The sequence below is a fragment of the Castanea sativa genome, chromosome 3 (assembly GCF_040712315.1).
Source record: "Castanea sativa cultivar Marrone di Chiusa Pesio chromosome 3, ASM4071231v1".
Taxonomy (NCBI): Eukaryota; Viridiplantae; Streptophyta; class Magnoliopsida; order Fagales; family Fagaceae; genus Castanea; species Castanea sativa.
Genome location: NC_134015.1, coordinates 911274 through 927253, shown reverse-complemented (window position 1 = coordinate 927253; position 15980 = coordinate 911274). Strand labels below are relative to the sequence as shown.

The 15980-nt window shown below is 31.9% G+C and overlaps 1 pseudogene; it reads right to left on the bottom strand.

The window, feature by feature from the left end:
* Positions 1 to 1938: 1938 nt before the first annotated feature.
* On the bottom strand, positions 1939 to 14369 carry LOC142627842 (receptor-like protein 40; annotated as a pseudogene).
* Between the last annotated feature and the right edge of the window lie 1611 nt (positions 14370 to 15980).

Sequence of the window (15980 nt, the reverse complement as noted above, 5' to 3'; positions counted from 1 at the left end):
TTGTTGTTCCACTTGTTCAAATTTTGCTAGAATAGTCACAGTAGCTTTTTTATTTAATTAATAAACATTGGAAGCTAGTGGGATGTAAAAGAGACTTTGTGTGAAGAAAGAGTGGCATATATGTTAATGTCGATTTACTGAGAGCAAATCCGTCCATTATCTCCCACAATATTAATTGCTTGGAAGTATCTGGTTGCGTTCTTTAACTTTTACCAAGACTCAGGGCTGTGTTTCTTTCACGCAACGTATTTTAATAAGCTTTAAAAAAAAAGTGTAAGACCCTCTATCAGTATTTTAGGTAATTTTCAAATTTAATTTTGGAATTATACCAGAAGAATTAGCAAGAAAGTCATATATCAACGAAAAACTCTATTTTTGTTGTTTGATAGCTTATTTGCTAAAAAATAAGACCAAAATATGTAATTTTTGGTAATTTTTATACTAAATGTGTGACAGAAAGATGAAGGTTAGCTTCTTGTTTAAATTAAAAAAATTTGTGTTAAATTTAAAAATATATATGTACCAAACGGTGTACAATTTGTGTTAAATTAAAAAAAGCTTTTTGCCAAATGGTGTACAATATCTAGTTTTCAATGTACCAAACGGTGTGCAATATGAAGTCTTTTAGAATAAGAATAGTTATTTTACTACTATATCTAGCTAGGTGATAGAATAAACTCCAAAAGTAGATATTTTGAAAAAGAAAAAAAAAATCCTATCATATGTATATTTGGTTTGCAAAGTATCATTTCCATTTCCCTTGTCTTGTTGGTCATGTTAGTTGTATTTTTTGAATATTTGATCAATTCTTTGTTTTTAATGCTTATGTCTTGAAAATGTAAGTTGTCATTTCTCATGTTTAGAGGGTTGCTCCAAGTTAGTACTATATTAGTCCAAACTCATGTAAGAAACGAGAGTAGTGAGTGTTGTTTTGAATTAATCAGTTTTTGCTTTTGAGATTTTTTTTCTTCTTGTTTAACTCTTATCTTTAGGTGAATTGCTTAGGGTGGTGAGCATTACTATAATTTACTCTGTATCCCTTGAATCTTACGTGTAGATTCCTTTAGGTGTGAGCTTATCGATCTATTCATTATGATATTGTATTTGCATTTCTTCCATGGCACAGAAAAATATGGTATCAAACGGATCTCCCAGAAAGAGCTTGGCAACTGGCTACCATTCTAAATTCCAATAACATATACAACCATTCTAAAGAAAAACAATGGTCGATCTGAGTTTGATCTCTTAACTCTACTGTAAATGATGTTAGAAGCTAGTCGTGCGGCTAGGTGGAGAATTGTTAAGAATTTATATATTATTTGGTAACTAATTAAGAGGGTTTTATTTTCTCAATTCTCAGTTTGATATGCACATGCCAATATATAATTGCATTCCAGTTTCTCTAGGCAATTTCAAACATCAATCTTGAGCTGTGAAATTTTGTCTGGTGTTACCCATGTATTGGCATGAAATTGTTTGAACCAAATTAAACGTTAGTTGAAGTCTTGTGTGAATAGGATTTCACTAAATAGATTTCAACATAAATAACATGATTAAATAACACCAATGAGAACGTAAAAGTCTTAAAAATTAGTCAACTTAGAGAGTATTTCATTTTTTCATCAAATAATTTAAGAGTGGTCCTCCCAATTACTTTTTGAGGAAATGTATAAGCAAGTCTGAAAAGTTAGTTGACTCAGAGAATATTTCATATTTTCATCAAATACTTTAAGAGTAGTCCTCCCAATTACTTTTTGAGGAAATGTATAAGCATTTACTTAAGTCTGAAAAGTTAGTCGACTCAGAGAATATTTCATATTTTCATCAAATACTTTAAGAGTAGTCCTCCCAATTACTTTTTGAGGAAATGTATGAGCATTTACATAAGTCTTAAAAGTTAGTCGACTCAGAGAATATTTCATATTTTCATCAAATACTTTAAAAGTGGTCCTCCCAATTAGGATTCCTTAGAGATGGTAGGATGTGTCTTGTGAGGATGTTATTGGAAATATTGAGCATATGAAGCCCCCTTAAATCTCCAATGGATTCTGAAATCTCTCCAACAAACCTATTGGTTTACATATCTATTACTCTGAACGATTGTTGGACCTTATGATATGCTGTATCCAGGCCTCTGTTTGTTATTTTCATTGAATAGGCCTGTTTGTTATTTTCATTGAATAATAGTAAAAGTAAAACGAATTAAAACTCCCCACACTAAAAGATTTTTTCTATTTGAATATATGTCAAGTTGTGTTCTTTGTCCAATTCATGGTATTCCAATTCTTGAAGGAATTTATGGGCAATTTTCCTGTAAAATTATTGTAAGAGAGATCAAGAATTCTAAAGTTAGGAAACTCATAATTAATTTCAGGACTCTCTAATATTTTACCATAGAATTTGTTTGACCGCAAGAGGAGAAGTTTTAGAGTTGGTAGATTTCCCAAACAAGAGGGAAAAGTGTCATTAAATTGGTTATTACTGACATCAATGGCCTCTAACATCATACAATTGGCCAATGATCTTGGTAATAGTCCATGTAATTTGTTTCCTCTCAAACTAATCATCCTTAATTTACTTCCTTGGACCATATTTTGCAAGTATTGAGGAAGTGAACCACCAAAGTAGTTATTAGACAGATCAAAGATAAGGAGAGAAGTTATGTTGCAAATCGACACAGTACCTCTAAGATAATTATCAATAACATCAAGAACATTCAAATTCTTTAGGTTAATGATGGAGATTGGAAAATGGCCTTGACACTCATTGCCCAAAAGAGCCAATATTTCCAATTTTGTGAGGTTCATAAGCCCAAAGGAATTGTACTTGTTAATTGATTGTAAACCAAGCTAAGGATAACCAGTTGGGTCAATTTTGCAAGCCCAAAAGGGATTGACCCGGTTAATTGATTGTTGACTAGGGTAAGGATAGTCAATTGTGTCAAGTTTACTAGCCCAAAAGGGATTGGACCAATTAATAGATTGTTGAACAAGCTAAGGGTACCCAGTTGTATTAGGTTTGAAAGCCCTAAAGGGATTGGACTAGTTAATTGATTGTCCTACAAGTTAAGGATGGCCAATTGTCTCAAGTTTGCATGCCCGAAAGGGATTGGGCCAATTAATTGATTGAATCCAAAGCTAACGGCAGTCCATTTTTTCATATTTGCAAGCCCAAAAGGGATTGAACCAACCAATGTATTACCATACAGGTCTACAAAAGCAAGTTGGATGAGATTTCCAATTAAAAATGGGATGTTACCCACCAAACAATTATTTGAAAGCTTAAGGTAAATGAGATTTGTGAGGTTACCTATTGAAGATGAAATGGACCTTGATATGTTACAACCCCACATATCCAAAGCAATTAGGGAGCCGAGGTTTCCCATTGAAGCTGGTAGCTCATTGGAGAAACTAGTGTTTGCGAGGCTCGTTTCTTCAAGGGCACTGCTCCAATCTTAAAAGGGCCAAGAACCAGTAAGATCTTTGTTGTGCTTCAAGTCAAGAACAAGTAATTTTGGTAGCTTAAAGATGCCTATTGGAAATTCCCCATGTATTCCATAGTCATGGAGATAAAGGGATGTTAAAGTAGATAAGTTTGCGAAGATATTAGGCACTGTGGAGAATATGCTCTCCCCACTCAAATCAAGATATTTTATGGGAGTTAAGTTTCCAACTAGGCTTGTTAGACTCAACTGTTTTAATTGCAAGAAGTATTTTCCTGAAGACAAATTATAGTTGCAACAAAGATCCAGGGATGACAATTGGGATAGCTTTGAAACTTCAAATGAGATTTGACCAGAAAACATAGTAGAAGAGAGATTGAGATATGTGAGTCTTGAAAGATTGCCTAGCTGGGATGGGATTTGAGAGTAGTTAAAGTGGTTGTCAGCAAGGTTAAGACTTTGTAAGTGAACTAGATGGAAGAGAGTGCTGTTGGAGTTGATTGAACCATATAGACAACTGCTACTGAGGTCAAGGTCAATCACATGACCTGTGTCCTCATCGCAGTCAACACCATCACATGAGCAACAATCACTGTTTTCACCTTCTAGTCTCCAAGATCTGACCCTAGGATATGCAACAGGATCAGAGGAAGCAGAGTTTTTTATGATAAAGCTTTCCTTGAATTGCAACAAGGCTGAGCTCTCATCATCATGGCATAGTGGACGTCTTTATCCATAATGAAATGAAGAACTTATGAGAAGCATAATGGACGTCTTTATCCATGATGAACACAACCATGATGCTTGAGTGTCTCACGACCTAGTAAATAACTAAGCAAAGGCAAACACTCGATATAAAAATTGAAGTTTTAACAGAATCACAATCAGCATTTTTGAGTTATTATGAAAATTACTTTTGGAGTTATTTAGAATTAAAGAATTTAGCCAAAAACGCATATAATATTTGAAAGTTGTGTCTCTTGTTTCCAACACATCAAAGAATGTGTAGTTTGGAGTATTGTAGAGTGCATTATAGTTTTGTGTCTCTATTTTCCAGCACAGCAAAAAATGCAATCTGTAAAGTAGCACATTTTAAATTTTCTTGCCTTTATTTATGTCTCTTTGGTTTCCGAAACTTCCTATCCAGTTCTTACGTCTTGTTTGTTGCGTGTTGAATATTTGATCAAATCTTTGATTCTTATTAAATATTTTTGCCTTAAAAATAAAATTTGGTACTACTTATATTTGGAGGGCTGTTGAGGCTGTCTTAGGTGGGTTCTTTTTCTGACTCTTTGACCCTTTTACACTTGTTCCAAGTTTTTTCTTCTTCTTAAAATATAATGATTAGAGAATTTGGATTTATATGTAATGGATTGGGCCATTATAGATGGATAAAAAATAATGATGAATATAGCCTAATATAGGTAGAATTTAAACTACTATTGGTTGGTCATATCCAACCCTATGAATATGACCAATCAATATTTAAGTATAAGCATACCAAACTTAGACTTAGTTTTGTTTTGAATATTTAATTTTAAATAGATGTTTATATTTAGAAAAATGTAAGTTGTCATTACTCGTGCTTGAAGGATTGTTCCAAGTTATTCTTGTACAAGTTCTATCTCATGTATGAAATGAGATTAGTGAGTGTTCTCAGCAAAAAAGAGATTAGCGAGTTTCGTTCTGAATTAATTTGTTTTTTTAGCTTTTGAGAATAAATAATTTTTTTTGTTTGTTTAACTCTTTTTCTTTTGGTGAATTCCACTCAATAGTTATCAAGTTTCTTGCTTTGTATCTTTTAGGTGTATTTTCAGAGTGGTGATCATTTTATATCTTTTGCATAAATTGCATTTATGTTTATTTTGGTTAACGAAATTTTCATTTATATATCAGTACAAAGATAGATACAATGGTAGTTATTTCCAATATTTTAAACTTCTAGTGCCATGCTGATCAATTGTCGAAGATTTGGTATGCGCATGCACATGCAAATATATAATTGAATTCCAGTTTGTGTAGGCAATTTCAGACACGTTTTCATGCATGATTTCATTTTGTGATGAAATGCGAAAATATAATTTTTTTCATTTTGACTTTTGACCATATGAAAGAACGCTTCCTAGAAAGGATAGACTCTCGACGTCGTTGCAAATCCAAACGCAAAATTTAAAATACTCAGGGGATGTTTGTTAGCTTAGTTCTAACACTTCAACTCACATTTTAAACAACATTACACATATTTTTACACACTTTTTTACCTACACATATATTAAAAACACCCAAACAACATTACTCAAACTCCTCTATCAAAAGGGCCCTCACAGTTTCTACCTATATACAAACTTCCCCCCACACAAACGCATATGCGCTGGTACAACTTCATTGCGCAAAAAAATGGTTCATAAAAGTAAAAGCATTTAGACCTTTTCTTCTTTCTAATTTTATCTATAAAGTTAGATATATGATATGTGTTTGATACAACGTCGTTACACTTAATTAACTCTCTTGGTACAAAAATTAAAAAATAAATAAATAGGACTCATGAGGCAAAATTAAACTTTGGTTTTAAATATATATTTACAATTCCTTTTTTTCATGGTGATTTCAATTCACGTTTTAATTGCTCTTAACTTCTTATCCTTGTGCCTTTTTTTTAATTTAAAATTGCTTAGGATTCTCTCTTATTCCTTCTTTAAAAAAACAAAAAATAAAAAACAAAAAACAAAAGGAATTCTCTCTTGAGAAATGCAATGTCCACAACATTTCACAATAAATCCTAAGTGGCAAATTATTATTGTTGTGACAAAAAAGTAATCTCCGTTGATAGGTTCAAATTTGAACCAATAACAATTAACCACTTATTATTGTGAAAATGTTGTGGACGTTACATCTCTCTTCTCTCTTCTCTCTTACTCAAACTTCTTCTACTTCCCAAGTTTCACGTTTCCATGTTCCTTTATAGTTTTTTACTTTGATCACCATCTTTAGTCTCATTAGCGTGCTCTAAGGCTCTTTATTTTTTTGTTTATTTTTGATTGGCCAAAAACGTATTGACCCCTTGTGATGGATTAAATTGATTAATTAGCCAAGTTATTAATTAATCAAATTAACATGCAAACGCGTGATAGCACAAACAAATCACTAATAAACTAAAGCATGTAGCGGAAAATAAATGACACGGTAATTTGTTTACAAATGGGAAAAACCTACACGGCAAAAACCCCACTGGGTAAATTTAAGGTCACCACTCTCGAAATTCCACTATTATCACAACAAGCGGTTACAAGTAAAGGAATCTCAAGTACCTTACCAACCTACAGTTGAACCCTTATCCCAATACCCAATTGGACTTGTTCTGTAGTGACAATTTCTCCTTTCAATGCACAGCTCCCAGTACGTGACTAACCAATTGCGCAGATCTTAGTACGCTACTTCAATCACCAACTAGAGAAGATTGTTGACTGCAAAGTTCTTCAATTCATCCACACGATGACGATCAAGAATGCTTGGTTACAAAACCCTATGGTGCACATTACACAGCAACTTCTTCACAAGAGAGATGAATTAGGGCAAGAACGTTGTCTCAAGTCACAATTTGCTTGAACAAGGATTTCTCAATACTTGTGCAACTTGTGTCCTCTTTGACGTCCCTTAAAATAATCATTTTATATGCCTAGGATTAGAAGAAAAAAAAAGCCCAAAGACACATCCACGGATTGGAATCAAAACAGAACTCAGAATCTGTTTTTCTTAAACCTCGACAGATAGAAGTGTCGAGATGCTGTCGAGCCACGGGGCTAGAACAGCTCTTTAAACCTCGACACATGCTAGCTGTCGAGTTTTAATGAACTTGCACTTTTCAGCTTGTTTCTTAGACAGACTTAATGACTTCAATACTTGATCTTGAAACACAGTTCCTTGAAGCATAAAACTCATCCTAAATCTACCTAATTACAAGTAAAGTGCGTTTTGTCAAAAGATTAGCCAATTACATAAAAGAATGACATATGTTCTAAACAAGTAAAACACATATGTCCTAACAATTTTCATAACTTTTTCATTTATCTCAATTTAATGTCTACACTGTTCAATAATATTATGCATTTGCAAACTACTGATATAATTAGGAATATGTGAGTGTATTTTCTTATCTCATCTCCCTTCCCCTATATGTGTGTGTGTGTGTTTAAAAAAAAAAAGATACTCAGTATTGTTGAGTCATCCCACATTTATAAAGTGTAATATTGAGAAGGGGTTTATCATTTGCTCCGCGACACTAACTGTCGCATGCAGTTTTGGTGCTGGCGTGTGAGTGTATTCACTTATCTCATCTCCCTTCCCCTATGTGTGTGTGTGTGTGTGTGTGTTTCTCAAAAAAATAAATAAGTACTCAGTGTTGTTGAGTCGTCCCACATCGATAAGGTGTGATATTGAGAAGAGGTTTATCACTTGCTCCGCGATATTAATTGCCGCATGTAGTTTTGGTGTTAGCGTGTGAATGTATTCCTTTGTCTCATCCATCTTCCCCTATATATATGTGTGTGTGTGTGTGTGTGTGTGTGTGTCTCAAAAAAAAAAAAAAAAAAAAAAACTAGAAATGTCATGAAGTTAGCTCCAAAAACAAACACCAAAATAGCAAATCATTTGTTTGTGTGTGGATGTTGATTTTTTGGAATTAACATCATGACACTTATGACTATAATAGTAATTCACAAATGTATAATATTATTTGATGAACGCATAAATCTCTAATTTGAATAAGTAAAAAATTATGATACTAAATTATAAAAAATATATGTAAAAAAGGTCTCAGACTACACATAAAGAGCATGCGATGAAACAGTATTAATTATGAGAATCTAAGAGTTTGATTTGCATATTATTCAAACTCCACTAAATATAATTCTGTATATATTTTTTATTTTATTTTATTCGTGAATAAATTTCCTCTAGTCTTCCATTCCAATATAAATTTCTTTATTGCATGACACTAATGATGAGGTCTTAGAGTAAAATTTCTTTTGCACAGGGTTTTACACTTTTTTTTTAAGCTTATTAATATATGTTGCGTGAAAGATACACAGCCCTAAGTCTTAGTAAAAGTTAAAGAACGCAGTCGCAGGGGAAGATGCAACCAGATACTTTAAGCAATTAATATTATAGGAGATAATGGACGGATTTGCTCTCAGTAAACCTACATTAACATATAGGCCACTCTTTCTTCATACAAAGTCTCTTTTACATCCCACTAGCTTCCAATGTTTATTAATTAAATAAAAAAGCTACCATGACTATTCTAGCAGAAGTTGAACAAGTGGAACAACAAAAGATTAAATAAACTCGTTTTGGTAGAATTATTTAGTAATGTGAATATATTTAACAAAGTGTGGTACGGATTCTTTTATTAGGTATAAGAAGTGTAGGGTTAAGATAGATTGGCCCTGTTGATTAATTAGGTCAAATTACATGCAAATCGTGGAGACATTAATAAATCACCAAATAAACTAAATGCAACCCGCATGGCCCAATGATCTTTTATATATTTTTCCAGTAGTAATTCTAGGAACTATTGCAATAGAAATTAAATTGACATAGTGATTTGTTGACAAATGAAGAAAATCTCTCGCAAGACAAAAACTCTACTGGGTGAATTTTAGGTCAGCACTCTCAAGAACCTACTAATCAATAATCAAACAGTTACAAGTATAAAGAATCTTACCACTACCATGGTCTATCCAAAAATACCAACCTATAGTTGAACTTTTGCTCCAATACCAAATTGGACTTGATCTTGTAGTAATCTTCTTTCCAACAACTTAAATGATTGTTGTTGGCTGCAAATTTCTTCACTTCATAAACGATGAAGATCAGGAAGCACTTGGTTACAAAACTCTAAGGGACACAAAACGCAGTAGCTTCTTACAAAGTGTATGAGTTCTGGGTCTCTATTTTCATACTTGATGACTTTTAAAATAAGTTATATATAGGGTTATGAGAAAAGAAACCCTAATCAAATAAGTCATCATAAGCCGAATTTCAAATCTGGAAATTCTGAAATTGTTGAAGAATTAGCCAATTACATAGAAAATATGACCTTTACAATCTCTCCCTTTGGCAATCCATGACAAAACCAAAAGCATAATTATTAGAAAAGTATAAAATAACAATCTCCATAACTATTACAAAAAAAGTACATAAGTCTAACTACTAATATGAACTCTTGAAAAACTTTGTAAGAAGAGAGATCATGGCATGAAAGACTTGCAACCTGTATTAACTAAAACACTTAAACAAGATTCATCAAGGCATCAAGTGTGAAATGTAGACAAACTAAAAAGTCACAAGACCAAGGTACATGTAATGAGAACCATACATTAGAAACCTCACTACATATCTCAAAAACACTCTCTTCCTATCACTAGACTAGCTCTCCCTCTAACAACATAACTACTCCCATAACCCAAACTAGTCCCCCTTTTTGTCACGAGTGACAAAGGTTGAATCACTAAGCAACAGTCATCTCATCATCACTCACATCATCTCCACCATCAGAAGACTCCTTAGAAGGATCGAGTGAGGGAGAAGGAGCAAAGCCACCAAGATGTGACTGTCAATGAGCAATACGACCAACTCTAGTTTTAATCTGACACACCTTATTAGAAAAAGTGTCAAGACGGCTACCAAAGTTAGCACGCATTTGCTAAAGCTGATCCAAGATGGCAACAAGAGATGCCTCTACTCTAGAAGAAGAAGATGAAGAAGAGGGCTGAGAAGCATAGGTAGCATCCTCAATAGCTCGAATGTCAGCCTCCTCCTGCTGAGCGGGAGTGGACTCCACACAAGACCGCTAGATGTGCAACACTCCTTTGCATAGATGTCTAACTGATAGCACCCATAATAGAGAAAAGAGGGGTAGAAGGAATAGGGATGTGCATATGTGTGAGGATACCTATCATAGATATTATCATGTATGAAGGAAAGTCTATAGAGATACCCTCCAAGAGAGAGAAAAGAAAATGAGCACGAGGCTCAGTGATAGTATTATAGTGAGAACGAAGGTCATCACCATATTAAGGATCCTTAGACCCTTTGCAAAGTCATGTGGAGGAATTTAGAAGATCACAACTTTGATGCACTAATAAAAATTTGTGATTCTTAAAAAAAAAAAAAAAAAAAGATACACTTTATTGTGTGTGTGTGTGTGTGTGTCCTCTAAAAAAAACCACCAAAAAATGTGCTTAAAATAATAAATGAAAAATTTGCTCTCTTTTTTATACATTTTTCATGGGTAGTTATCAGTATAGAACTAAGCTACATGACAGGTCGTATTGCCTGGAAGTATGAAACGACAGTCTTATAGGAAGAGATGCAACAAAGTAGAGAATACATGTGGATAATGAGAGAGTATCTTATGCGCCCGGTGCATACAAGATTTTTTCGTGGATAATTTAGTTGTTAAGATAATTTTCCTATTTCTTGTGTAAATATCTAACTAGATTGTAACTCGTTCCGACCCATACAAGAACATTCAACGATAGTGATAATAAAGTGATTTTATCTTTTTCTTTTCTTTTTTTGAAGAATAAAGTATGTGATTTTATCTAAGTGAATAAAGTAATCACCTAATTTTTGCAGTAAGTATTATAATTTATAAATGAGTCACTTGGTACTAGAACTAAAAAAATGAGTTATAAAATGTATATAATACATCGACACACACATAAACAACCACCACTTTCGATGAAATTAAATGCTTAAAAACTCATTCAGCCAAAAGGATCCCATAGAATTTTTTACTTATGATGGGAATTCGAAAAACTTACTTCATGTCAGACAATATCAATTACGTATAATGGGCAAAATTTGGTAAATAATACATTTTTCGGAAAAAATTCAGTGACTAGTACACGTTTGAACTTATTTAGTTAGTTGAACTGTTTTTGAAACTCGAGTTTGTCAAACTCAAGTTCCAAACCCAAGATTTGGATTTTTTTTTTAAAAAAAACACGTGGAACTCAAGTTTAGTAAACTTGAGTTCCATGCTTAAAAAAATAAATAATTAAAAAAAAAAACTCAAATGGAGCTCAAGTGTAGGAAACATGAGTTCCGTTATTTTTTTTAAATGGAACTCAAGTTTACTAACTCAAGTTCCATGTGTGTTTTTTTTTTTTTTTTAATCCACGTCAAGTATTATCCAAGAGTAAATCAAGTTTGGGGAACTCAATTTTGGGTTGGAACTCGAGTTTGACAAACTCAAATTCCGAAAACAATCCAACTTACTAAATACTTTTAGCTGCATGCTATCTATCTAATATTTTTCTTCAAAGATGTTGTTGAGCAAATTTTGCCATGTATAATGTGGTAGTCAGGGATGGAGCCACTGCTAGACCTTTGGGGCATTGGGCCCCCTGAAATTGTTTTATATAAAATTTTAGTATATATATAGTACTAATTTTAGTAATTTCATTCTCTAAAATTATATTGTATTCCCCTTAGCAATATTATTGATTCTTTTAAAAGTAATGTTATAGTCACATACTTTTTTATAATATTTTTACAAACTATTGAAGTAAAATTGAGATTAAAAAAAGAATCTAAAGGTAATATACCAATATGCAAAATAATCAACGGTAACATGGCTAGCAACAGTGCATTTTGGAATTCCATCTCAAATAGTCCAGTACCAAAAAAATGCTTTTAGATTGTCGGCGGTTTGAAAAGGTGCAATTTGGAAATCTTACCAAACTCACAAAAAAAAAAATCTTGTTTAGAAATTGTAGAGGTGTTTTCCCCCAAAACTATGAACCAAACGGCCACTTAATCTGTTAAATGTTCATTTTCTTTGAATTTGGGAGTATTGCTATAGTGTTGGTGTCAATATTTTGAACGCCAAAGACTGAACATATATAAAATTTTAGAAATATTTGTTTAGTATACATTTTGGCTGTTGAGTAGGGGAGAGTACGTATAGAATTGGACAACGTACGAATTAGTTATTAAATCCTTTGGAGAGTGGTTAATTCGGAAAAGAAAGAGTCATTAACTATCCTTTGGAGAGTTTTTTTTTTTTTTTTTTTTTTTTTTTGAGAAGATGGTGAGAGTTTACTTCTCATTTTCAAGAAGTGAGCCACTTGGCAAAACTTTAGACCATCACACGTTGAGGTCTTCCTTTATATATATATATATATATATATATATATATATATATATATATATATATGACTACACAAATTCAGATGTTAAAATTTCAAAAATGCCAAAAAAGATATATAATTAAAGAATAAGTTATTGAAACAATTCAAAAAATATATGACTAGATATTCAGAAGAAAAATATAAGAAAAAGAAAAAAGTACACGAACCTATAAAGCAATAAATTTTAAATTTTAATGGGTCTAAACTTTAAACGAACCTTATCAGCATGTGGGCTATGCTAAAAAATGTTGAGCAGGAGTACACGTTGAAATAATAAAAACCATACCTTCTTTTAATATATCATATATAAGCTTTTTGCCCAAGAAATTAACATTCTTTCATATCATGAGGCGAAGCAAAGACAAATGCAGTAACAGCAACATTAAATTTCAATTATTGAAAACTTTTTTATCTTGTGAAAAATGGCTAAAGAGAGTTTGGTAGTTCATGTACGAAAATTACTTTTTAAAAAATGCATGAAAAACCATAAAATAATTTTTTTTTAACAAAATAGAGAAGAAGAAAATAACAGAAGAATAGTTCATACCTCTACTCGGCTTAAAAAAAAAATTAGGGTTTGCATTGCTTTTATAGTGTTCATGATTAACCTCACAAATTTAAAGATAAATTATCAACGTTTGAGTTTGAATTTTAGTTGGACTTATATTATCAAAGTTTGAGTTTGAGTTTAAGTTGGCTTGTTAGAGAGATAGAGTGCACGTTTGGATAACGTTTATGGTTGGCATTTTTGCGTTTTGCTGAAAAATATGGGTCCATGGCACTATTCACGAACCCACAAAAGTCATCTAAACACAAAGTTCAATATAAATTTAGGTCCCACAGCACTATTCACACATTTAAAAATTATTTAGCTACAGTGTTTTCAGTTTTCAGCAAATAAGCGGTATCCAAACACACTCAGAGTTTCACTTCTTGTTAAGTTTGGACTAAACAAAAATAATTTTATTTTTAAAAAATAAAAATAAAAATGATAAGTTTGAGTTTAAATTGAATTTGTTAGAAAGATAGAGTTTGAACTAAACAAAAATAATTTTATTTAATAAAATAATAATTATCTAATAAGTTCTGGAAAGGTCAACAAAAAGTAAAAAATTTATATATATATATATGACACACTAAAATTGTGACTTGAAGTCTAGATTTCAAACTTGACATAACTTGAAATCACAATCTTAATTGCGTGCAATCACTGGCCATATTAATTACATTGCAAAACTGTTATTGGCACTAAAATCTAGATGACTAGAGAGAAGTCATTTTATTTTATTTTATTTTATTTTATTCTGATCGAGACTAGAGAGAAGTTAGACCAGGATTATATTATTTTCCTTACGTACCAAGTAAAAACGACTACTTTTGGAGCCACGGTGCATTTCATTCCATGTGTTGCAAAATGAATAAAAAGGATCTTGTCAAGCAAGTAATATTTCTTTACCCATGACATGCATAATTTGTTTTTAGTTTTTTATAATCAAAATTGAGACTAACAATATTATTATTTAATTATTTAATTATTTAATTAAATGACACGCTATGTAGTACGTACGATAATATTTTATTTTAACAAATAGAAAATAGATATTTTACCCTAGGAGAGAAAATTGCTATGACGTATTCTATATATATTACTTTTGCTTAATTCTCATAGAAAGAGTCAAATGATCAACACTGGAAATGTTGCATCCAAAGGCATACGTGCTTTTATCCATAGTTATTGAATCAAACCGAGCATTGAACCATCAAAACAATAGTATGATGATTTACTGGTTTTAGGTCATTGGTTCAATCATGAGATTAATAATTAATATATTTTTAAAATTTATTCATAAATAAGTTCAAAAATACATAAAAAGACAATAAAATATAAAATATGAGATGATGTCCAATTTAAAAAATATTAATGTGCAAGGATACTAAATATTGAAACTAATAGAATATTATTATTTAAAAACTTATTTAAAGATAGATTTTAATATTTTATATATTGAAATGATATTTTTCTATAAAAGTGTCGATTTTTCATGGTTTAATTGGTTTCCTTGCAAATCCGATATTCTTTTCATGCCAACATTGAATTTTGTATGGTTTATCAATTTGAGAGTTTAATTGTTGGTTTGGTACAATTTGGATAATTATGATTTTATCAACCTATATGCCCCTAAGCATCTCCAGAAGTTTTTCCAAATTTTTTATTATTTGAAAAATGAAAAGTTACATTATTTTTTTACCTACTAATTCTTTCAAATACATTTTTTAACAGACTCCATTCTTTCTCCATCTCATTTAATTTTTTTTTCCCATTCATTCTTTATTCTTTCTTTAAATGAAATCAAAGAAGATAGAGAAAGTATTGATAAAATATTTAGCTAATGGAATTTTTTAATGAAAAAAAAAAAACTCCATTGCTAATCTACAGTAACCCTTCATGCTTAGAGAGATTGTTGGAACAATGTTTTATGGTTTCACACACTCTCTCTCTCTCTCTTCTCTCTTGTGCGTGCACACACACACACACACATATACACACACAACAATCTTCCTTTTGAATGTGAGTTATTGCCTCTTTGTGGGTTTCACCACCATTCTCTTTTTGGGCCAAGAACAAGTCTTTACTAACTACCATTTAATTTCATATGGACTTTTTACTCCGCACATCAATCATATGCCATCTATGAGAGCTTATGTTAGAGAGCACCAACTACATACTAACACTCTATTTGAGAATGCCGCTCATTGCAATACACCCAACGCAATTTGGTACAACATAAATATATGAAATTCTAGTAATAGATCGTGTTGGGATCAAACTTGGCAAACATATGTACAATGGTTCTTTTTCCACACCTTATTGGATAATTAGTTGACGTTTGTAAAAAATAATAGTGTGACTTCTACTAAGTTATATCAAAATTTTAATTTCTTTACTTTTCCTTTAGTGTGACTTCTACTCTCTCTCTCTCTCTCTCTCTCTCTCTCTCTACGTACAATGGTTCTTTTTCCACACTTTATTGGATAAGTAATTGACATTTGTAAAAAACAATAGTGTGACTTCTACTAAGTTATATCAAATTTTCAATTTCTTTACTTTTCCTTTAGTGTGACTTCTACTCTCTCTCTCTCTCTCTCTCTCTCTCTCTCTCTCACACACGCGAGTGCGCGTGCAGACACACACACACACACATAACAATCTTCCTTTTGAATGTGAGTTCTTCCTCTTTTTGGGTTTCACCACCATTCTCTTTTTGGGCCAAGAACAAGTTTTTACTAACTACCATTTAATTTCATATGGACTTTTTTACTCCGCACATCAATCATACACC